The sequence below is a fragment of the Erinaceus europaeus genome (genome assembly GCF_950295315.1).
Source record: "Erinaceus europaeus chromosome 6 unlocalized genomic scaffold, mEriEur2.1 SUPER_6_unloc_1, whole genome shotgun sequence".
NCBI classification, from domain to species: domain Eukaryota; kingdom Metazoa; phylum Chordata; class Mammalia; order Eulipotyphla; family Erinaceidae; genus Erinaceus; species Erinaceus europaeus.
Window position 1 is genome coordinate 3,280,523 of NW_026647114.1, and position 22,667 is coordinate 3,303,189.

The following is a 22,667-nucleotide window of genomic DNA, read 5'->3' on the forward strand; positions in this document are numbered from 1 at the left end:
TTCAAAAGCTTTCAAATATTTCCATAACATCACAAGACAATTCTGGTCCTGGAACAGAGCTCAGTATAGAGAGCATGCTTTGCCCAAAACTACCTCCAAAAAAAACAAACCCCCTCCCTCTAAAAAAAAAAGCAAAATAAATAGCAGAGTATTTCCATGTGCCAATCTATTCTTTTTTACTTTTTAGATTTATTTTGCTTTAAGAGAGAAACCAGAACAAGGTTCCAGAGGATTGTTCCTGAATATGAGGTGCCGAGCCATTTCCCTGATCCCTCGGTCTGCTTCTTAAAAAAGATCCATTTCACATATTGGATAGATAACATAAACGTTACCATAATGTCAATAATGAGTCATCATTCATTTGGGAGATTTAAAGTTTTCTTCCAAAAATGCAGTAATGGCTTCTTCATCTGCTGATTGGAGCAGCTTCTGAATTGGTTGATCCAGGCACTTCTCCCCACATAAAAAATCCTAGAATAAAAGAGAATTATGACACAAATACAATTGCTGGGAGTAAAGGAGAAATCAAGAAGATAGTTAAGTGTATACTTATTTTGCTTCTTTAAAGACATGAGTTCATATCAAAAAAGGATTGCTATTAATGTGGTTACCCAATATAGCAGAGTCACTAAAGTGGGACTCTCAGTGTACTGGCTTTTAATATAAATAGAGTGATCCCACAGTGCTATGAGGAGCACTGGGGACAAGGGAGGAGCTCCATGGATGGTAGAGTGGTACTGTGGTCTCTTTAATCTTTCTGCTTTTCCCTCTGTGCCCCCCAAGAATCAACAGAATAAGAAAATTGACTAGGAGAGGGTTGCTGAGTGGTGAGATCATACAGGTGTGAGACCCCTAAGCCACACAGAAGTATGTAGATAGGTAAGTGAGTATAAAGAATAGGCTAGTAGGCAGTTGGTGGGAAGATCTAAACTTCACTAGGAGCACCAAGGGGCTCTCGGGCTGGAGGAATGATATCCTCGTGTTTTCCCATTGTTTTTCCTTCTCTATTTATCTCTGTATTTATTCAATCAGGATACAGAGTCGAAATAATAAGGTGGGTGGAGTGCACTGTGGTATTGTACATGTGTAAGGCCCTTGGTTAATTCCTCAGCTCAGCACAATAAATAAATAGATAATGCAAACAATATTCTTCATAAGAATGCACCTGTCTCAGGGAAGAGCCAGCTTGTTGGGGACCCTGAAACTTATAATGTCTGATCACTTATGTGATCCATTTCTTTCTTACTGGCAGCTATGTACTAAAAGCAGTTATGTTAGAAATTCTTTGTCATCTTTGTAGTTCTGTTTCCAGCTTCCTCAGTGTTTTGGCCACATCAGGGTAAACTCAGATAGTGGTCAACAGGGCCCTTTCGGCTAAAAGTAAGCCTGTCTTATTTGATAGCCCTGAATTATGCCTACATCATTGGCATAAGGTCAGAATTTGAAAAGTAAACAGAGAATCTGATATAATCACTAAAATGGAGATAACAAGTCTGATATAGAGCAGTTTATAGACTAAGAGTGAGATCATTCTATTGTGTATGCCCTTAAGATGTTTATACTTGACATAGCTACATGCATACACAACCAATATGTCAAGAAAATAGCTGCCAGTGCAGGACACACACAGGGCAGAATCTATTTTTTTTTTGTCTCCAGGGTTATTGCTGAGCGCAGTGCCTACACTATGAATCCACTTCTCCTGAAGGCTATTTTTTCCCTTTTGTTGCCCTTGTTGTTTATCATTGTTGTTATTGTTGTTGGATAGTTCAGAGAAATGGAGAGAGGAGGGGAAGACAGAGACAGGGAGAGAAAGATATACACACTTGTAGGCCTGCTTCACCTCTTCTGAAGTGACATTCCTGCAGGTGGGGAGCTCAAACCGGGATCCCAATACCCATCCGTGCGCTTCATGCCATGTGCTTCTAACCTGCTGCGCTACCAACTGGACCCCAAGAGTGTTTCTTCAGTAGTTCAAATTCCAATAAAAGCCAAATTATCAGTGTTCTGGGAGGAGGAGGTAGAGTGGATAAAGTACAGGATTCTCAGGCATGAGGTCCCAAGTTCAATCCCCAGTGATCCTTCCTGCTCGTATCTCTCTCCTTAATGAATAAATAAGGTCTTTAGAACAAAACAAAGGAAAACTATCTCTGAAGATGGGTAAGTTGCACAATGGAAGAACTCAGAGCTTCTAAATTGTAGTTCCTGAGTCCAATCCCAAGCACTGCATATGCTAGAGTGCTGCTTCTGTGCCCCTCTACCCCCTTCTGTAGTACATGTAGACCAATGAAAAGAAGCTACTCAGTGTCTTCAAAAAAAAGATTGTATAACTGTTCTCTCCTTTGCCTTGGTTCTAAATTTGTTGATTCTGGATTTTAAGTAGGCCTGGACTACTGTTGAGTCCAGTTACCAGCCTAAATACAGGTGCAGGTTGTCTGTTTCTTAAACAGAAAACACAACATAACATACGTTTCTTAAAAACATAATATAAGATAACATAACTTTTTATTCATGAGAGAGAATGAGAGCATCATTCTGGTACATGCAATGCCAGGGATCAAACTCAGGATCTGAAGGCAGCTCAGGGGGTAAAGCACATGTTTTATATAGTATGTGGCTGGGGGTCTAATCCTCGACATTGCAAGTACACACCACAGGCAGGCAATGGGAGGGACTCCGTGCATAGAGGAGCAGTGCTTTGCATGTCTCCCTCTCTTAAAGGATACAGAATGGAGACTGGCGGGGAGGCTTCTAGCTGTCCCATGCAGGTGCAAGGTTCTGGGTGGGATTGATCCCCAGGCACAATATTTGAGAAAAATTTTTAAAAAGTCTTTGTATTACTTAAAAGATGTACAGTTAAGAGAACAATATTACCATGATTTTTTTCAAAAAAGCCAATCTGCAGCCAGTACTATATTATAACCTTAAATTTTATATCATCTGCAGCTAGTACTATATTATAATCTTATTTAAAAAGTGTTAAGAGATGGAGACAGTTGGAGTTGGGCAGTGGCACAGCTGGTTAAGCACACATGGCGCAAAGCTCAAGGACTAGCGGATAGATCCTGGTTCGAGTCCCTGGCTCCCTACCTGCCCGGGAGTCCCTTCACAGGTGGTGAAGCAGGTCTGCAGGTGTCTGTCTTTCTCTCCCCCTCTATGTCTTCCCTTCCTCTCTCCATTTCTCTCTGTCCTATCCAACAACAACGACATTAATAACCACAACAATGTTAAGCAACAAGGGCAACAGAAAGGAAAAATAAATAAAAATAAAGAAAGAGTGGAAAAGAATAGAAAAGAAAAAAAAAGAAAGGGAGACAATGAGACCTTGGTAACAACAACAACAAAAAAATAAAATAACCTATTTATACTCTAGAATTGCAGAATGGCTACGGCAATGGATGTGTCGGCATTAAGTCCTGAATTCAGTCCACAGCATTGCATGTGCCATAGTCATGCTCTGCTTCTCTTTTTTGTATTAATAAGTAACATTTTATTTTCCTTTTTAACTTCCTTTGTTTTAAAACCGCAGTTTCTGCCCGGTTCCTACCCAGCTCCAAGATTGGCTCCTACCTGGCTCTGCCCAGCTCCTAGTGCAGCTCCCACCTGCCAGCACACTGGCCATCTCATTGTGCACAGGCAGACTGCAGTCCCCCCAGGACTGTCCCAGCAGACACAAGAGCCCCAGGCGCCCCCCGCCCACCCCCACCGCACATGGAGCCCAGCCAGGCCCAAACCTTCCGGAAGGGGTGGGGGGGTAGGGGGGGCACTGAGAGTGGCCTCCCTGGACCAGCAGGTTGCAAAGTGCCAGACCCTCAGCCCAGACTCAATTCACAGCCCAGCACAGCTCCACATGGGTTCACGCCAGCAGGCCTGGGGCACTTCTCTGAAATGCATGTCTCTTCCGAGAGAGACAGAGGCAGAGAAAACACTCCACTTCTAGAAATGCCAGGAGACCCCCAACCTGGACCCACACCCCGAGCCCCAGCCTTCACCCTAGTCTGGGAGCTTGGCTCGCCATGTTGCCCCAGGCCAAACTCGAAGTTCAAGATTCCAAACCATCTTCCCAGAGGACCTCATCGTGGACCACACTGAGAGGAAGGACAGCCGGTGCACATTTCGGGTGGGGGGGCGCACAGAAGTTCTCTGGGCTTGGCCGCTCCTGAAGCCACAGCAGGCTGGTGGGTTCCTGGGTCACCTCCTGCCCGGGCGGTTGGGGTGGGCGGGAGGCACACTGTCCGGAATCCTCCTGCACAGGAGGGTCCTCACCCTCGGGGTGCTGGGAGCTGCTGGCATGGACATGCTGGGGAAGCCCAGGGACCCAAGGACCCCTCTCCCAGCAGGAAGGAAAGGGAAGGCCAGCCTCCCAGACTCTCTGGCGGGGTCCCTGCGCTCCTGCTCCCAGAAGCCAAAAGCAGCTGGATCTGGGGGTGCACAGCCACCCTTCTAGGGTGTCCCTGCCTGGGGACAGGGTCCCGGGGACTCTGGCCCCTCAGCGGCTGCACCCTGACTTCGCCCCTCCCCCCACCCAGCACCTTCCCAGGCAGGCACAATACCCAAGCCATTGAGGGCACAGGGCCCCTGGGGCCACTTACTTGGCATTGGAGGAATCCCAGTAGATGGGCTCCAGCAAGATGGACCTGGCCGAGGCTGTCCGGCACAGCACTGTCCCGAGTCCTCAGCAGTACTTCCATGCGGGGGGCCTCCGCACAGTCGTGGCCAGGTGCTCAGGGCATGGGGTCGAGCCCCAGCGCTGGGGCCTATGGGTGCGATGCAATGCAATGCAGCGTGGGGGCAAGGAGGCATTAGGGCGCAGGCCGCTGGGCTCCATGGCACTGCGCTGGACGCAGCTGGGACAAAGGGAAGAAGAGAAGAAGGGAAGACCAGGAGAGAAAGACACTTGCAGACCTGCTTCACTGACTGTGAAGCCAGACCCCTGCAGGTGGGGAGCTGGGGCCTGGAACCAGGATCCTTATGCTGTACCACTTGCGCTAAACCCGCTGCACTACCTCCGAACTCCCTTTTTTAATTTTTTTATTTATAAAAAGGAAACATTGAGTAAAGCACAGGGGTACAACTCCACACGATTCCCACCACCAGACTCTGTATCCCATCCCTCCCCTGATAGCTTTCTTATCCTTTAACCCTGGGAGTATGGACCCAAGGTCATTGTGGGATGCAGAAGATGGAAGGTCTGGCCTCTGCAATTGCTTCCTCGCTGAACATGGCCGTTGACTGGTTGATCCATACTCCCAGCTTGTCTCTATCTTTCCCTAGTGGGGAAGGGCTCTGGGGAAGCAGAGCTCCAGGACACACTGGTGGTGTTGTCTGTCCTGGGAAGTCTGGTCAGCATCATGCTAGCACCTGGAACCTGGTGGTTGAAAAGAGTTAATACTCAAAGCCAAACAAATCATTGACCAATCATGGACCTAAGCTGGAATAGTGCAGATGATGAGTTGAGGGGATTCTTAAAAAATTGTTTAATAATTTTAAAATAGGCACAGGTGGTGGTGACCTCAGTTGAGCATGCACATAACCATGACTAATGACCCAGGTTCAAGGCCCCAGTGCCTACCTGCTAGGGGGTGGGGTTAAGCTTGACAAGCAAGCAGAGCTGTACGTGTCTTTCTCTCTCTCCATTATCTCCCTTCCTTGTATGAATTGCCTTGTTCTATCAAATCAAAATTTAATTGTAAATACAAATTCCTTAAAAATAATCTAAGCAAAGTCAGGAGGTAGCACAGTGGGTTAAGTACACTGGCTCTCAAACTGCAGAGGGTTTGCTTCACAGGCAGTGAAGCAGGTCTGCAGGTGTCTTTCTCTCCCCCTGTTTTCTCCTCCTCTCTCCATTTCTCTCTGTCCTATCCAAGTACAAGGACATCAATAAGAACAATAATAACTACAACAATAAAATAACAAGGACAACAAAAGGGAAAATAAATATTTTAAAAATTAAAAAATAATTTTAAAATATTTTATTATCTTTATTTATTGGATAGCAACAGCAGAAATCAAAAGGGAAAGGGGAAGTAAAGAGGGAGAAGAGAGAGAGAGAGACCTGCAGCACTGCTTCACCATTCACAAAGCTTTTCCTCTGCAGGTGTGGTGGGGACTCAAATCCAAAATAAATTTTAAGAATCTAACTCAACTCATTTTGTGTTGATGGTGTTAGAGTTTCGAGACAGACTTAAGTTTGAATAAAATCTAGAGACAGGATGTAAAGTTCAAAATCTCAGAGCCAGAAAAAGAAATAGAGCTTTTCCCAGACCCACCCTTGCTACCTGCATGATGAGACTACCTGAGAGGAGGACAAAGCAGTAGGAATATAATATCCCTTTGGAATATAATATCCCACTGGAATATATAACCCTTTGGAATAGAACTAAAATAGGCCTACTAGCTATCTTCAAAATGGAGAACCCAAATCTTCATCTGCAATATTCCAGCCTTTAGGTTCATGATTGGTCAACAATTTGTTTGGCTCTTCTTTCAGCCACCAGGTTTCAGATGCTACCAAGATGCCTACTGGACTTCCCTGGACAGAAGACTCCACCAATGTGTCCTGGAGCCCACTTCCCCAGAGCTCTGCCCCACTGGAGAAAGAGAAAGACAGGCTGAGAGTATGGATCCACTTGTAAACAACCATATTCAGCATGTAAGCAGTTACGGAATCCAGACCTATATTCTGCACACCATAATGTCCCTGAGTCCATACTCCCAGAGGGATAAAGAATAGGAAAGCCATTGGGAGGGGATGGCATGTGGAGTTCTGGTGGTGGGAACTGTACCCCTCTTATCCTATGGCCTTGTCAATGTTTCCTTTTTATAAATAAAACTTTAAAAGAGAATAGCATATATAGAGAGTTGTATACAAAAAAAATCAGTGGGAGCTTCTTTAAAAGCAAAAAAATAGGGGGGCAGGTGGTGGTGCACCTGGTTAAGTGCATACATCATAGTGCACAAGGACCTGGGTTCAAGCCCCTGGACCCCCACCAGCAGAGGGAAAACTTCACAAGTGGTGAAATGTAGCTATAGGTGTCTCCATCTCTTTCCCTTTCTATATGCTCCTCCCTTATCAATTTCTCTGTTTCTATCTAATCAGTCAATCCAGACATAGATAATTTAAAAAAAAAGAGGCATCACATGCAGAGAAACTCCCCTCTCCCTCTAAGTTGAGGGGGGGCATTTGCAGAGCTTCTTCTGGCCTATACAAAGTGCTGGGTGAAGATTTTGCCTCTTATTTTGTATTTCCTCTCACCTCTAAAGGAATGCAAATGGGAGGGTGGGGTAGGTGGGGGTGCACTGGGTGTAGTGCACATAGTATAAAAGCACAAAGACCCATGCAAGGATCTTGGTTGGAGGCCCTGGCTCCTCACCTGCAGAGGGACACTTCACAAGCAGAGAAACAGGTCTCTATCCCTCTCTATATACCCCCTCCCCTCTCAGTTTCTCTCTGTCTTAGCCAAAATAAATAAATAAATGAATCAATAAATATATGGCTGCCAGGACCAGTGGAATCATAGTGCTGGCCCTGAAACCTGGTGATAAGCCCAAAAGCAAAAAAAGAAAGAAAGGAAAAATAAGCAAAGAAAGAAAAGCCAAGAGAAAAAAGGGGGGAGTCAGGCAGTGGTATACTTGGTTAAACACACAACAATGCACAGAGATAGTTTAAAAAGAAAAGGAAATTAAGGAAAGGAAAAAGTTAAGCTACTGAAAACAAAGCTTTCCAGAAGCAGTTTGTTTCCACTCATGTGCTCCGTAACAGGGGACCTCAAAAAAGAGCTTTCTTATTTCAAATGCCAATTTGATGTAGACTTCTATCATGTAAATTAATTTTCTATTATTATCTTTATTTTTATCACAATGTTACTCTACTATACCAGGGTTTCAAGGAAAGTTATTTTATGGTAAGCAGGCAGCCAGTCACCACCACACTCTGAATTGTTGTTGTTGTTATTATTGGATAGAGACACAGAAACTGAGAAGGGAGGGGGAGATAGAGAGGCAGAGAGACAGAGACACCTGCAGACTGCTTCACCACTCACAAAGCTTTCCCCCTGAAGGTGGGGACTGGGAGCTTGAACCGGGTCCCTATGCACTATAATGTGAGCACTCAACCAGGCACTCCACCACCTGGCCACCACGGTCTAAATTTAAGGATAACAAATAATAAGGGTAACATGGCACAGAATAACTGGCTCATCAGATGAGAACAAAAGGCAAGATCCACAAATTATCTTCTTCCTTGTGTGCCCTTTCAAGCTCCCCAGAGTGCTTCCTAATTTTTTGTTTGTTTGCTTTTTCTTTTCTACTTTTTATTTAATAGGACAGAGAGAAATAGAGCGAGGAGGGAGAGACAGAGAGGGAGAGAGACAGAGAGGTACCTGCAGACCTGCTTCACTGCTTGTGAAGCTACCCCCCTGCAAGTGGGGAGCAGGGCCACAGAGCAGGGGCTCAAACCCGGGTCCTTGCACACAGTACTATGCACTTCACTGGGTGAACCAGCACCTGACCCCTATTATTCATTTTTGTTTGAAAATCAAAGTTGTATTTATTTCTGGGTCTCAAACCATAAGATGACTAATAAACTGACATTTATTTATCTGAACTTTTTTTTTCATATAAATGACTTGAGGTAAAACATTTTCTTTTTTAGTAGATGCACTTCTATATTTATTAGTGAGAGTAAGAAGCAGGTCATCACTCTGGCATACATGGCATCTAGGATCAAGTTTCCTGCCAGCAAGTTCTATGCAGTGTTGCAAGCCACCTCCTACTGTTTCCATAGTTTCTAAACATCACCATAGGTTTATGCTAAAAAAAATAAAGCAGAGAGTCTAGCTGTTACACAGTGGGTTAAACACAGGCAGCGCAAAGTACAAGAGTGGCATAAGGATCCAAGTTGGAGCCCGTGGTTCCCCACCTGTAGTGGGGATGCTTCACAGGCAGTGAAGCAGGTTCTGCAGGTGTCTCTCTTTCTCTCCTCACTCTGTCTTTCCCTCCTCTCTCCATTTCTCTCTGTCCTATCCAACAACAATGACATCAATAACAACAAATAACTACAAAAAAAGGGCAACAAATGGAAAATAAATATATATATTAAAAAGATTTTATAAAAAACCAAACTCATCTATTCTCCAGTCAGATCACCTTTGGAAACTAAAAATTAGGAAGGGTAGATGATAATTTCAGTGTGATAGATAAGTTGTCAATTTAAAATCCAAGGGGTTATATTTTTAATTTTTAAAAATATTTATTTATGTATTCTCTTTTGCTGCCCTTGTTTTTTGTTGTTATTATTATTGTTGTTGTTACTGATGTCATAGTTGTTGGATAGGACAGAGAGAAAGGGAAAGAGGAGGGGAAGACAGAGAGGGGGAGAGAAAGATAGACACCTACAGATCTGCTTCATTGCCTGTGGAGCGACTCCCCTGCAGGTGGGGAGCTGGGGGCACAAACCAGGATCCTTAAGCTGGTCCTTGGGTTTTGCTCCGCTTCCGCTTCACTCACTGTGCTACTGCCCGACTCCCCATTCTTAATGTTTTTTTTTCACAGTTAAAAAATTTTTTTTTTTTGCCTCCAGGCTGGGTGCTGGCACTACATATCCACTGCTCCTGGTGGCTATTTTTTCCATTTTCCATTTTTATTTTTTATTATTGATTTTCCCATTTTTTGTCCTTGTTTTACTGTTGTTGTAGTTATTATTGTTGTTGTTGATGATCTCGTCATTGTTGGATAGGACAGAGAGAAATGGAGAGAGGAGGGAAGACAGAGAGGGGGACAGAAAGAGAGACACCTGCAGACCTGCTTCACCGCCTGTGAAGCGACTCTCCTGTAGGTGGGGAGCCGGAGGCTGGAACAGGAATCCTTCTGCCAGTCCTTGCACTTTGGGCCATGTGTGCTTAACCCACTGCGCTACCGCCCGACACCCACTCTTTTTTTTTTTCTTTATATGCTATTATTTTTCATTTAATTTGTTTGTTGATTACTAGAATACTGTTTAGTTCTCTCTGATATTGCTGCTGGGAACTGAACCTGGAACTCTGGAGCCTCAGGAGTGAAAGTCTTTTAGCAAAACCACTTAACTGTCTTCCCAGCTCCACCACATACCTTTTAGATGTTTTGATAGTATCAAGAGTTAAACTATAGTGGTATCAACTTGAGAATCATCTGTTTTTTAGGATTGCTTGATAGTGGTCCTTAAAAAATTAAATGTTTTCCCTCACAACTATATGCTTTCAATATTAATTAATTAATTAGAAGATTATATTACCTTTATACAATATGTTAAATTATATTTCTTCTCTAAGAAATGTAAAATACAGGTGGGGTAGATGGCTTAATGGTTATGTAAAGAGACTCTCATGTCTGAGACACTAAAGTACCAGGTTAAATCTCCTGCAGCAGTATCATCCAGAACTGAGCAGTGCTCTGGTAAAAAAAAAATGGGAAGAAAGAAAAAAATATATATATATGGAAAATACTTTGTAAAACTCAGATTATACTTTGATACAATAAAGGAATCTGATTTTAACTGCAAAAAAAAAAAAAAAAAACAAACATGAAACAACTTTCCAAGATGACAAATCAGTTGTCAGAATCCAATCCTGAAGATGTTGTGCTGTTATTTACATAACATGAGGTTCTGGTCTCTCTGGGTTTTCTTCTCTGATCTCTGAGAATTGGGCCACCTATTTCCTCTAGTCACAACCACAGATTTCCAGCTCACAGATCTGAATGTCATAAAGCATGTCTTTTTGGGACACTGGCTCAGAACCTCCATGCCCGGTACTTAGTGACCAACCCTACTGGTGCCCTTTGAGGTGAGCCACAGAAGAAGAGAGGGAGAGAGAAAGAGACACCAGCAGCACAGCTCCACCACTTGTGCAGGTGGGAACAGGGTCTTGAGCCCAGTAAACAGAGCATCTATTAGCATCTCTTAGGATGGTAAACGTCACATAAGCACCGAGTACAAGTAGCTCAATAAATATCTCCTAGGTATGCAAAAGTAAACTAGGCCCTTCAGTTCAAACATGCTGGTTTAATATTTCTAATTTTTTATTACTTTTATTTATTGGATAGAGGCAGCTAGAAGTCGAGAGGGTAAGGAGAGGTAGAGAGGGAAAGAGACAGAGACACAAAGCTTTCCCCCTGCAGGTGGGGGATGGGGACTTGAACCACATCCTTGCACCTTGTAACATGTGCGCTCAACCAAGTGTGTCACCACCAGCCCCCTCCTTTTTCTGTTTTACCAGAGAACTGTTCAGTTCTGGCTTATGTTGGTGTGGGGTTTTGAACCTGGGACCTAGGAGCCTCAGGAATAAGTCTTTTTGCTGAACCATTATGCTATATGACCCTCTGAAGTTTTTATTAATATTTTTTTAAACATGCTGGTATGACTCACCATATTGTCCAATGTCACAGCAGGTATGTATCACTAGATGAGAAGGTGACCACCTTCTCTCCGGCTCCACATGTGGGTGGGGTGGGGCACTCCTGGGGTCTGCAGTCCACAGACCTGGCAGCCATGCAGGTGCACTGGTGGCAGTTGGCCGTCCATGTGTCTCCAGGCTATGGGTCATGTCAGGTGGACACATGTTATTCAAGTGAGGGGTGACAGCAAGTGTGGACTCAAGCAAAGAGAAATGGGATACTCACCACTTTTTCTTCTCCCAGTGGACCACGGCACACTGTTAATATGAAGTTAATAAAATGGAGGTTACATCTGGCAACATGCAACAGGTTATGTGGATAATGATCAGGCAGCGATAGTGGCCAATGGCCTTGGCTTTCAGAGTCCCTGAGTATGTGCTCCCACAGGTGCATAAATGACACCCATGTACCAGGAAGAAACCATCCTAGTCAGCATGCATGAGCACATGTCTTATTTTAATTAATTTTCTTTTTATTTTTACCTCCAGGGTTATTGCTAGGGCTCTCTGCCTGCACTACAAATCCACTGCTCCTAGTGGCCATTTTTATTTGATAGAACAGAGAGACTGGGAGTATGGATCAACCCATGTCAAGGCCCATGTTCAGCGGGGAAGCAATTACAGAAGCCAGACCTTCCACCCTCTGCAACCCACAAGGACCCTGGATCCATACTCCCAGAGAGATAGAGAGTGGGAAGGCTATCAGGGGAGGGGGTGGGATGTGGAGATTAGGTTATGGGAATTGTACCCCTCTTATTCTATGGTTTTGTTAATGTCTCCTTTCTTAAATAAATAAAAAATAAAAAAAAAGAACAGAGAGACTGAGAGGAGAGGAAGAGACCAGCAGACCTGTCTCACTGCTTGTGAAGCTTCCCCCTGCAAGTGGGGAGCCAGGGGTTCAATCCCAGATCCTTCACTGGGTTCTTATACTTAGTACTATGTGCACTTAACCAGGTGTACTACTGCCCAGGCCCCTTTATTATTTTCCTTTATCTTTTTAAAAATCAGTTTTAAAAATATTTTTATTATTGAATAGAGACAGAGAAATTGAGGGGAGGGAGAGATAAAAAGGGAGAGAGAGATAGAGAGGCACCTGCAGCACTGGCAAAGCTTTCCCCATGCGGGTGGGGACCAGATCCATGTAAATTATAATGTGTGTGCTTAACCAGGTGCACCAACACCTGGCCCCTCATGTCTTATTTTTATACTTCCTTTTTTTCCACTTTATTTATTTATTTACTATTGGACAGAGAAAAAATGAGAAGGGAGAGGGAGGGAGATAGAGAGAGACAGAGACAGAGAGACACCTGCAGCCCTGCTTCACCACTTGTGAAGCTTCCCCCCTGCAGGTGGGGACCAGGGGCTTGGAGCCAGATCATTGTGCACTGTAATGTGTGTTTAACCAGGCGCACCACTGCCTGGCCCCCATGTCTTATTCTATAATTTTAAGTAAAGGGTAATTCTTGGTTGCTTCTGGGAGTGGTCACTAGATCTTCTAGCTACCACTTTTTACTGTTTTACAATCCAAATTCTGCCTCTGTAAACCTACAGGTCGCCCAAGACTTCTTAAGGATCAGTTCCAAGGGCTTTCTCAGTTTTCAAATTCTGGGCAAGCAGTGAATTTTAAACACTTATGTTGAAACTGTCCTCTTTAGGGGGCCAGGCAGTGGTCCACCTGGTTAAGTACACACACTACTGTGCGCAAGGACCTGGGTTCAAGGCCCTGGTCTCCACCTGCAGGGAAAAGCTTTGTGAATGGTAAAGCAGGGCTGCAGGTGTCTGTCTTTTCTAACTAAATTCTGACCATACAAATGTGTCTTGCTACAATTCAGGGCTTAAAAAGGGGGGGGATAAGTTACCTAGTTTTAAAAATATCACTGGGGGTCGGGCGGTGGAGCAGTGGGTTAAGCGCATGTGGCGCAATGCGCAGGGACCGGCGTAAGGATCCCGGTTCGAGCCCCCGGCTCCCCACCTGCAGGGGAGTCGCTTCACAGGCGGTGAAGCAGGTCTGCAGGTGTCTATCTTTCTCTCCCCTTCTCTGTCTTCCCCTCCTCTCTCCATTTCTCTCTGTCCTATCCAACAACGAATTGCATCAACAAGGGCAATAATAATAACCACAACGAAGCTACAACAAGGGCAACAAAAGGCGGGAAAAAAATGGCCTCCAGGAGCGGTGGATTCATGGTGCAGGCACCGAGCCCAGCAATAACCCTGGAGGAGGAAAAAAAAAAATATATATATATATATATATCACTGAGATTTTTTTTCAAGATTTTTGTCGATAGCATCTGATTTCATGAAGCAGTAGTTAAGCTGTATTTTCACTCAAGTCATGAAACCCACTTCTTTTGTCTGACTAGAAAACATAGGACTATAGATAACCCTGCTCAGCTCTGGCTGATGGTGGTGTGGGGGATTGAACCTGGGACCTGTGAGCCTCAAGCATGAGTCTCTTGGTATAACCATTATGCCATCTACCCCTGTCCACTTTTTCTTTTTTTACACCTTTTTTTTCGAAATTAAAAAAAATTATTTATTTCCTTTTGTTGCCCTTGCTGTAGGACATATATATATATATTATATATATTATATAAATATAATATATATATATATATTTCCTCTGCTAGCAGATAGATAAGGAGAAAATGAGAGAGATGGGGAGATAGAGAGTGAGACAGACCAAGAGTCACCTGCAGACCTGCTTCACCACTCGTGAAGCTTCCCCTGCAGGTGGGGTCCTTGTTCATAGCAACATATGCACTCTACCACAGGCACCATCACCCAGCCCCTGAATACTGACTCTCTATCCTAGCATCCACAGCTCAGATTCCTGGAGTATACAGAGGTCAGAAGCAGCTCTAATAGCAATGGTAACTGAGTCTTATGTATAAATGACAGTCCTGTGGTTACAGTGACATATGTATTAATGAAGGGGACCTCAAGGGACAGATACAGAGGGCACAGTATCCCTGTAGCACCCGAGATGGCAGGAATAAACTAGGACCTCAGGTCCACAGGTGAGATGCTCCACCCACCACGCCCACTCCTGGACCACAGCCCTGTTTTAAGGAGAGGCTTCCCGTGTTACATCCTTGATACTCTCACTTTCTGGGAGGGGCATTAACAGACTTTGTGTCTTCAGGTGTGCTGCCCCTTAGAGCTGCTCAGGTCAGAGAATGGATAGGGAGAACCTGGGGAGTATAGACACTCCCTGGAGCACCACTGCCAGAACATGTTTCCCAAGCCAGTGGGGAAGAAAGGAAAGAATGGGGGAGTCTGGCAGTAGTGCAGCAGGTTAAGCACAGGTGGTACAAAGCTCAAGGATTAGTGTCAGGATCCCTGTTCCAGCCCCCAGCTCCCCACCTGCTGGGGTGTCCCTTCCCAGGTGGTGAAGCAGGTCTGCAGGAGTCTATCTTTCCCTCCCCCTCTGTCTTCCCCTCCTCTCTCCATTTCTCTCTGTCCTATCTAACAACGATGATATCAACAACAATAGTAACTACAACAATAAAAAACAAGGACAACAAAAGGGAAAATAAATGAATAAATAAAATTGTTAAAAAAGTAAAGAATGCACAGGAAATGGGAGTGGCAACAGGTATGGGCATGGCTTAGAAAGAGGGTGGAGGCGGGGCTTGGGAGTTGATAAGGCTGTTACAGGCCCTTTCTAGCTCTGCTAACATGGGGCCCTCAACATATCAGTAATTTACTCCCACACTCATTTCTCGATCTCTCTCTCTCTTTCTTTCTCTCTCTCTCTCTCTTTCTCTCCACACATGTACTCTAAAATGTCTGTTCTCAATTTTCCTGAATAAAGCTTGAAATTTCAGGAGTTGGGCAGTAGCACAGTGGGTTAAGGACACGTGACGCCAAGTGCAAGGTCCAGCGTAAGGATCCCAGTTCCAGTCTCGGTTCCCCATCTGCACGGGAGTCACTTCACAAGCAGTGAAGCAGGTCTGCAGGTGTCTCTCTCCCCCCCTCTCTGTCTTCCCCTCCTCTCCCCATTTCTCTCTGTCCTATCCAACAATAATTACATCAATAAAAAATACAACAATAAAACAACAAGGGCAATAAAAGGGAATAAAAATATAAATATTTTTTTTAAAAAGCTTGAAATTTCTAATTCTTGGTTGAGTTTATGTGTGACAAATCTACACTCATGTAGGTAACAAACTTGGCTATACTCCACCATCACTGAGTAGCAGTGGAAAGGCCAGAAGTGATTAATTGTTTGAAATAGGTGAAAAAAAAAAAACCAGTGATAAGGAGTATGTCATGGACCTACATATTGTAATCTTAATAGATTGTAACCACCATTAATCACAAATGAAAAGGGGAAATAAAGCCTGCAGTATTGATAACACAGTGAACCAAGCTACTAAGTGAGGTCTGTGCTACATCTTATTATTATTAAGCATAAAACAGAGTGGATAGTACATTCTACTTATGGAAGAATAACTGAGTCACATTTAATAATCATTGCTTTTGCACTGCAAGTTCCAGAGGCAGAGTGTGGTTGGATGTATGTGCTATACACAGATTGTTCCTATAGCCACTGGAGTGAGGAGGGTAGGGGCTGAGAACAGGACTGGAGACTAGACAGCCTAAGCTTCAGTCCTCATTAAACCTAAAAATATTATTTCTCGAGAATTCCATTTGAAAGAGGGGGGAAACTAAAGAGCATGTATCACAAGGGTTAGGGTAAAAATAAACTTGTTATGTAGATGAATTATCTGCAAGCATTTAAAATAATTTCATTGTAATGTTGGGTTAAATAAGAACAACTAGCACAATTCTAAATAATATATTGATAAATTAAAAGACCAGAACCTGATGAGCCAGGTCGTGGTGCATCTGGTTGAGCACACATATTACAGTGCTCCAAGACCCAGGTTCAAACCTTTAGTCCATACCTGCAGTAGGGAAGCTTCAGGAGTGGTGAAGTAGAACTGCAGGTGTCTGTCTCTCTCCTCTATGGCCCTCTCCCATCTCAATTTCTTTCTGTTTCTAATAATGAAATTAAAAAAAAGACTAAACAGAACATGATGTATAAATGATGAATATATGATGACCTGACTTAGAATATGAAAGCTTCATTATTTTAAGAAGACTCAGGAAGCCATTAACAGCTCAAAATGGCCTGAAAATACCTAAGAGAGAATGTAAAGGAAAAAAAGACGTTTGTATATACTGTGTGTAGGCTTACCTGCTGGAGCTGTGTCAGCAGAGGATCCCTGAGGAAAAACTCTTGTGGTTGTGACAATGCCCACCGAGGAAGCAGTAGTGCCCAGCAGGGTAGAAGAGAATCCAGTGGTGCCCATGGGTACACCAAGGAGGTTGAAGTGGAATCAGATCCTATGACAGATGAGCCTGTGGATTCAGATCCTTCCTTAGACTGGCTTGAAGTCTGAGAGACAACAGAAGATGGTCCAGTGGTGCCAGAGCCCTGGGATGATGGAGCCGTGGTCTCGCGCCCTGCTCCTGCTGTTCCAGCCCCAGTGGATCCACTGCTACTGCCTGCTGAGCCAGGCTGGGTGGTCCTGGAGTCTTGCACGGATTCCCCTGTGGTTCCTGCCTCCATGACAGATAGCCCAGTGGTTCTAGTCTGCACTGCAGCTGGTTGAGAGGTGCCAGGTCGATGGACAGATGAGCTTGTGGACTGACATCCTTACTGAGGCTTGCCTGAGGTCCCAGAGCTTTCTTCAGGTGGCCCTGTTTTTCCAGAGTCATTAGGTTCTGGTCCAGTGGTGCCAGAGACCTGGGATGATGGAGCCTTGGTGTGTTGCCCTGCCACAGATGATCCAGACACAGTGGAGCCACTGGCACTGCCTGGAGAGCCTGGTCAAGTGGTCCTAGAGCCCTGATTGGACTGTCCTGCTGTGGTGCCCTCTTCTGTGCCTGTGGTCTCTTTCTCAGTTGGTGGAATGGGTGCTGTGGGAGCCCCTGTTCCTCCTGGTTAAGAAACAATGATGTCAGTGCATTGGAATCCTCTGAGCAGGTAATATTCCCAATCCTGGTCAGTACCAATGGCTGGGGGTACTGACACAGGTGTCACAATGAGTTCCATGAAGCTTTCTTTTCTTTGTCACGAGGCCAGGTGGTGGTGCACCTGGTTGGGCAAATGTATTACAATGTGCAAGGACCCAGTTTGAGCCCCCAGTCCCCACCTGCAGGGGGAGAGCTTTGGGAGTGGTGAAGCAGTGCTGCAGGTGTCTCTCTGTCTCTCTCCCTCTCTATCACCCCCTTCCCTCTTGACTTCTGGTTGTCTCTACCCAATAAATAAAGATTAAAAGGGCAAAGGGTAGATAGCATAACGGTTATGCAATCACTCTCATGCCTGAGGCTCCAATGACCCAAGTTCAATCCCCAGCCCCACTGTAAGCAAGAGCTGAATAATGCTCTGGTAAAAATTACATTAAAGAAATAAAATAAAAGGAAGGAAAATTCACTATTAATAAATAAATGCATTTTTAAATTTTTTAAAAAAAATATTAACTATCTGTAACTCTGATGTTTGACTCCTTCCATGAGGGCTTTGGGGTTTGTGCAGAAAATGACCTAAGAATAAACAAATATTTCTTGGAGCATCAAAAAAGTGCATAGTAAGAGAAGACTATCATAAGTAAGGCCAACACATTCTTGGTGTCTCTCCTACCCTGAAAGTAATTTGTACCTTGACAATTGTTCCTGATGTATGTTCAACTAAAAACATCTTTGATCTTCTTGTTCCTTTACATGTGGTTTTATCCATAAAATCTTTGCTGGAGTTCTGATCAGTGATACACTGGATAGTCTCCCATCTCGAGGTATCTGGGAACATCCCTCCAGACTTCCTCAGGCTAGCTATTTGTATGGGTGGGAACTCAGGGTCCTGGCATATGGCTAAGGTTCTCCATCTGAGTAGTAGCCATTGCTTCTTACATTTAATAAGTAAAGTAAAACTTTGAAAGTCTGTGTTTGCATGGGACTACCTAGTTCGTTTCCAGATGGCACATATTCTAACAAAATTACAGATATTAAATACAGGCAAGGGCCTACATGTACCTAGTATAAGCAAGGGACAATTATATACCTCAAAGTAAAAGTGCTTAATAAATAGCCCTTTATGATTAGACTTAGATAGCATAAGCCTGGTATTCTAGTAGAATGTCCTAAAGAAGGCATCATAAATTCTCCAATCACATATTTATTATTTAGGCTTATACACCATCCTCTCCTACCCCTTACTTCACTTCTCTCAGTCACTTTATGTAGTTGAGTATCAAATAACTCAAAAAGAATTTAAGTACGATATAGTCTTCCATCTTTTTAAATCTCTTCTGACAGAGCATCAGCATTATTGTTACCCTTAGGTTAATTTTAGAAGAGACACTATACAACTGGCCAAGAGATATACAGGCAAAAATTACACATCAAGTAAAGGACAAGTACTGTCCCTATGACAACCATTATTAGAATCATTAAAAAACGAGGGGGAGATAGCATAATGGTTACGTAATCAGACTCTATGCCTGAGGCTCCAATCACCAAAGATCAACCCCCCCATACCACCATAAGCCAAAACTGAGCACTGCTCTGGTATTAAAAAAAAAATCATTAATCAAGTAACTGAAGAAAAACTTGAAGCTAACTAAGACCTCACTAAAATCCTAGGTCTATTTCCTCCCCAACATGAGGCCCTATTCCATAAATCCAATACTGGTTTGGATACAACAAATTACACTCAACATGGGGAGAAAGTCTAATCTTATCAGATAAAGGGGCTACAAATAAGGGCAAGAGACTAGCTCACTTATCTATGACCTTTTTGGCCACCATTAGGCCATGTTATCATCACCTGGAGTCCTAGACAGGGAATCCTTGAATACCCCATAGATTCTCCCCTAGACCTCTCTCTATTATCACTGGTCATATCTATTAGGAACAACATCATAAGCCCTTCTGTGGGCTTCTCAGGACCATACCTTCACTATGAACTACTCTCCAAAGGGAGGCTGGATTACCCTATTCTGCCACTCAAAGAAGACTGATTCTGAAGTGAGTGTATCCTAGAATGTTCTCAGATGTGATTATCAACTGTGAGCTAAGCCTGACAGGGACTTGGAGGTTGCAGAGGCTCTAGTGCTAAACATGAATAGATATGAGCCCCAGGTTAGCTCACTGAGGTAAACAGTTAATTGCATTTATATATTTTTTGTTAAATTTGCAAGCAACTCTCTACCCTAATCCTGATTTCTAGTACTATTCTCAACTCTGACACCATCTTTTCAGACAATATTGTTAGTCCACCTCCATGTTAGCTAATAAGCTCAAGCAAAGATTACTAAGACATAAGTTCCTAGGAACACTCCTAAAATAGACTTCCTAGCTCCCTTCTATCCTAAGCTCTGTACTTTCATCTGCATTATACTTACTTTATGGATCCTGTTAACTAAACATTTTGTCCTGTTTTCCATCTTACTGCCTTTCAGCCACCAAATTGCAGGTGCTACTGTGATTCCATCCTGACTTCCCTGGGAAGATGATCTCACCAATGCTTCCCAGAACTTCACCTCTCCAGAGCCCTACTCTACTAGAACAGTCCAGGGGTAGAGACTGACCGACCAACACCTGCCGAGATAGCCTGAGGGTGCTTCTTCCGGAGCTAGTGCTCTCTGGCTTGGAGAGATCTCAACTGGAGCCGATCTAGGCTGCTGCGTGGGAGAGGGATCAGGAACTCTTGCCACACTAACTTCGCAGGAGATACACTCTGGAACTCTCGGAGCCGGAAAACAATTTCCAAGTGTCTTTAATCAGAAGAGCAGCTGTTTTTATACTCTCCAAGTAGGGTGGAAACAGGATATGACATAGAGAGGGTGGAGTGAAAAGTGACTGGTGGAAGATCAGGGTGTGACAAGGAGAGACCTTCTAAGTGGTAATAGGTGTAGGGCTGACCTAGAAAGGAAGTGAAGGTAGGACCACAAAAATAATGGAGAAAAATATATATACATAGATAAAGATAGATCTTAGATAGACAGACAGACAGGCAGATGGTAAGTAGTAGAATCAGCCCATATCGGTAACTTTGGGAGACTGCAGTTTTCAATGCAGGGAATGGGACACAGACCTCTGGTGGTTGAAACAGTATGGAATTATACCCCTATTATCATACAATTTTGTAAATAAGTATTAAGTTGACAATAAAAAAAAAGTCAGGATTTGGCGGTGATGCACCTAGTTTAGCGCACATATTACTAAGCACAAGGCCCACGCAAGAATCAATGTCCTGGCAGTCAGGCTGTAGCACAGTGGGTTAAACGCAGGTGGTGCAAAGCCCAAGGACCTGCATAAGGATTCCAGTTCAAGCCCCCAGTTCCCTACCTTCAGGGGAGTCACTTCAAGGCAGTAAAACAGGTCTGCAGGTATCTCTCTCTCTCCCCCTCTGTCTTCCCCTCCTCTCTCCATTTCTCTCTGTCCTATCCAACAAGAATGACAACAATAATAACTACAACAATAAAACAACAAGGGCAACAAAAGGGAATAAATAAATTAATTAAACTAAATTAAAGAATCCAGTTTCTAGCCCCCACTCTCCACCTGCAGGGGGGAATGCTTCACAAGTGGCAAGGCAGGTCTACAGGTGTCAATCTTTCTCCCTTTCTATATCCCCTAACCTCTCAATTTTTCTCACTCCTATTAAATAAAATGGGGGAGGGAATCTGTGTTTAGGGACAAGGAGCTTTCCCATGTGTCTGTATCATCTCTTTGTCATAAATGACACGTTTACTGCTGGGATTCAGTGCCTGCACCACAAATCCCCACTGTGGATGTGCCTTGGTGAGAAAGGAGTAAGAGGCCCAGAGGTAGTCTGAGCACTAACTACTGTGCCAGGGCTGTGGGGCTGTTCACCCATTCACCATGGAATTAAGTGCCTTATGTATCTTGGGACTGAAAGTCTGGAGCTTTAATTCTAGTTCCATCTCTCTCTCCAGCCTGACACACTCTCTATTCTTTTGCAATTATCTTCTGGATATTTCTGAATGAATCCTGTTATGGTTGGCTTTTCTACCACAGCCTCTGTTTAGATGCTTAAAATAACTAGGTTCAACACTCAGAGTGATCTGATACAGTGCTAAACCCATCCACATGGAGGTGTAAAGATACAACTTACTATCCACAGGCACTACTATATGTATCATTTCATTAAAAAAAATACACACACCATGATGCCAACCTCACTTCCCTGGGCAGACAACTCTACCAATGTGTCCTGGAGCCCCAAATCCCCATATCCCTGTTCCACCAGGGAAAGAGAGAGACAGGCTGGGAGTATGGATCCACCTGTCAATGCCCATGAAGCAATTACAGAAGCCAGACGTTCCACCTTCTGCACCCCAAAATGATCCTGGGCCCATACTCCAAGAGGAATAAAGAATAGGAAAACTTCCAAGAGAGGGGGTAGTTTGGAGATATCTGGTGTTGGGAATTGTGTGTGGAATTGTACCCCTCTTATCCAATGAACTTGACCATCATAATTAAATCATTTTAAAAGGGAGAAAAATACACATAACATTGAGATCCACAGCTACAACATCCTTCTTATCTTACACACCTTCCAATGGCCATAGGCTCCCTGAATTACAGTTCATTTAAAAAAACTCTGTTTTCCAGTTTTAAGCACTTACTTAAGGAGAAAGACATCCTCTGGCAAAGCAACTCATCTCTCACACAAGCAGTGCTGGATTAGAAGACCTCACACATCCAAGTTCAGTGTCACAAAGGCAAGCCTGAGGCTCTTCTTGCTGAGTTACTGCCAAGGCACAAGGACAACCCCACCCTAACCCCCTTTCAGCTGACCCCTTCACACTGTCCTCAGGATGTCAGTTGTCTCTTCTCACACCATCCAGTTGCATGCCTTGCTGCCTCTGCATTTGCTGCCTATGACTTCTGAGGGATAGCTCTTGCCCAAATGCCCAAATCCACCTCAGTCCTCAACCATCCACCTCAGTGTTCTTGTCGCCAAAAAGGAACCCATTGCCAGCAGCTTCTCTCCTCAAGGTGTAAGCTTTCTACTTTTCACAGCACCTCAGTGCACATCTGCCACACGGCTGAGCGGTTTCCTCCCCTAGCAGACTAAGGTCCTGCTTTCATGGGGTCAAATCTGGGAAAACAACAGTCCCTGCAGGGTTCTGGCAGGTTCACTGACCTCGCCAGTCACTGGAACGAATACTTAGCAGACAGCATTTCAAGTGCATGAATGAG

The 22,667-nt window shown here is 44.0% G+C and overlaps 1 long non-coding RNA gene across 1 annotated transcript; it reads right to left on the minus strand.

Moving 5' to 3' along the window:
* Positions 1-313: 313 nt before the first annotated feature.
* On the minus strand, positions 314-4,679 carry LOC132536112 (uncharacterized). Its single transcript, XR_009547785.1, has 2 exons — positions 4,593-4,679; positions 314-471 (listed from the first exon to the last, which is right to left on the minus strand). It is a non-coding gene; the product is annotated as an uncharacterized LOC132536112 (long non-coding RNA).
* Positions 4,680-22,667: the final 17,988 nt, after the last annotated feature.